This window comes from Dipodomys spectabilis, unplaced genomic scaffold (genome assembly GCF_019054845.1).
Source record: "Dipodomys spectabilis isolate Male_0828 unplaced genomic scaffold, ASM1905484v1 ptg000018l, whole genome shotgun sequence".
Lineage (NCBI taxonomy): Eukaryota > Metazoa > Chordata > Mammalia > Rodentia > Heteromyidae > Dipodomys > Dipodomys spectabilis.
The window spans coordinates 21,294-24,114 of record NW_024870695.1 but is presented as its reverse complement, the minus strand read 5'-3'; the positions used below and the strand labels follow the sequence as shown (position 1 = coordinate 24,114).

General features: G+C 42.2%; 1 non-coding gene across 1 annotated transcript; it reads right to left on the bottom strand.

The window, feature by feature from the left end:
• Positions 1-596: 596 nt before the first annotated feature.
• Positions 597-703, bottom strand: LOC122103623. Its single transcript, XR_006146796.1, has one exon. It is a non-coding gene; the product is annotated as a U6 spliceosomal RNA (small nuclear RNA).
• Positions 704-2,821: the final 2,118 nt, after the last annotated feature.

The following is a 2,821-nucleotide window of genomic DNA, read 5'->3' as shown; positions in this document are numbered from 1 at the left end:
GAAGGTCATATTCTTCATTTTGACAGAGGTCTCAGTTGCACAGGTCTATGAATTTATCTCAGCTCACTAAGCCAAGCATATTGGTTCATGCCCACAGTTCCAGCTATTTGGAAGTTCGAGGCAGGATCTTGAGTTTAAAGCCAATCTTGGACATATAGTGATAACCTCTCAAAAAAAATTTTTTAAGGGCTGCTCTGAGCTCATCAGATGCAACATGTAAGATTTGTGCACATTACCATGTACACATCTTTTTTTTCAGATTTTTTTTGTGGGTGAAAATAACATACAGAGGGGCTACAATTACATGGGCAAGATAATGAGTACATTTCTTATCAAGCATTGTTGCCTCCTCCTCCTTTGTTTCCCCTTTCCATCCATTCCCATCTCCACCCTCCCCCTGGCGCCCCCCCCCCCCAAGTTGTAAAGTTCGTTTTTCGACATAACGATTTGTACATCTCACTGTTGCAATGGGTCCACCTGTATCCCTATTTAAGCGATTTGTTTTTTCCCTTCCCCTCCACAAATTATACCAACATTAAATACAGTGAAAGCAGGGGTTATACCGTGGGAGAGGAACATACAAAGCAACAAAGAAAAAAATTATAGAATGCTTCACGAATTTGCATATCATCCTTGCGCAGGGGCCATGCTAATCTTCTCTGTATCATTCCAGTTTTAGTATATGTGTTGCCGAAGCAAACACCCATGTATACATGGGAAAAATACTGAATTTTACCTAATGACAAGCTTGCTGAAATATCTATTCCATTCATCAAAGGATGCTTATTAAGATAGTGAAAAGTGGCTTGGCACTAGTGGTTCACACTTGTAATGCTAGCTGCTTAGTAGACTGATATCTGAAGTACTGTAGTTCAAAGCCAGCTGAGGCAGAAAAATCTATGGCACTCTATTTCCAAAATAACCAGTAAAAAGCTAGGCTATGGCTCAAATAGTACAGCAGCAACTGAGCAGTAAACTGAGCAAGCATGAGGCCTTAAGTTAAAACCTTAGTACTGGCCAAAAAAAATCCCAAACAAACAAAAAACAGTGAAAAGCCACAAGTCCAAATGATTTGCAACACATGAACAAGTATTGGATTACTGCAACATGAATGCACGTCAAAAATAATCTTGAGTCAAAAATAATCTGATAGGCCAGGCGCCGGTGGCTCACTCCTATAATCCTAGCTACTCAGGAGGCTGAGATCTGAGGCTAGCAGTTCAAAGCTAGCAGGGGCAGGAAAGTCTGTGAGACTCTTATCTTCAATTGAGCACCAGAAAACTGGAAATGGTGCTGTGGCTCAAGTGGTAGAGTGTTCACCTTGAACTGAAGAGCTCAGGGACAATGCCCAGGCCCAGAGTTCATGCCCCACAACCGACCAAAAAAAAAAAAAAATCTAATAGGAAACAAAGGGTAAAGAAAAATACAGGCACATAACTAAGGAAACACAAATAGTCCACCAACATATTTGACCTCAATAATAATGAGCTAAATGCCCATATGAACCACAACCACCAATCAGGTCACTTGGGCCAAGTTGGCATAACTCTAAGAAAAGTGATACTAATACAGGGAGGAAGTAAGAGCATGGGGCAGCAGGTACATGTATGCACATGTGAGCTTGTCAGTTCTAGAGCTTGAACTCAGGACCTGGGCTCTGTCCCTTAGCTTTTTTACTCAAGACTGGTGTTCTACTTTTTGAGCCACAACTCCACTTCTGGCTTTTTGCTGGTTAATTAGAGATGTCTCATGGACTTTGCTGCCCAGGCAGCTGTCAAACCATGATCCTCAGATCTCAGCCTCCTGAGTAGCTAGGATTACAGGTATGAACCACCAGCACTCAACTGCTTTTTAGGGACACAGAGCTTCAAACTTAGAGAGGGGGGCAACAGGAGGTAAAGATGCACACAGAGCTGAGCGCTTGTGGCTCACAGCTGTAAATCCTAGATACTCAGGAGGCTGAAATCTGAGGAGCATAGTTCAAAGTCTGGCCAGGTAGTAAAAAGTCTATGAGACTCTTATTTCCAATGAAAGCCGGCCCAGGCAGGAAAGTTCATGAGACTCTTATCTCCAACTAACCAGAAAATCAGAAGTGGCACTGTGGCTTAAAGTGGTAGAGTGCTAGCCTTGAGCAAAAAACAAACAAACAAACAAACAAACTCAGGGGCAACAACCAAGCCCTGAGTTCAAGCCCCACAACCAGGGGTTGGGGAGGGGTAGGAAGGGTGGGAGAAGCTGCACACAGCCTACAACCTCCCATTTTCACCCCCAAGTATACATCCTAGAGAAACCTCCTCTGCAAAGGATGTTGAGAAGAGCAGAAAGAGAGAGAAACAGATACAGGTCCACCAACAAGTGCAAGGGATAAAGCAGCTGGTACCTTTATGCAAGGCAGGAAAAAGTGACATGCAAACCAATGGAGCTGGTAAGAAATTGAAATACAGTATGATTCCATTTGTAAAAGTCAAATGCATGCAAAATCAAACAATGCATTAAGGCTATAAAGAACAGTAAGTTAATGAGTATAATAGCAGCTCCCCTGGGGATAGAGACAGCCTGATCTGTTTAAAGAGCTACATAAAAGCAATTTCTAAAAGGCTAGAGGTACTCTATCTTTTATGCTAGCCGGGAAAGGGTCTAATTTATTAGTCTTCTTAAACTGTATTTGTGTGCTTTATATGCTCTTTTGTGTATATTTTTAACAATTAAAAACAAATCAGTTGGGCTCAGAATATGGCTTAGTGGTAGAGTGCTTGCCTAGCATGCATGAAGCCCTGGGTTCCATTCCTCAGTACCATGTACACAGAAAAAGCCAGAAGTG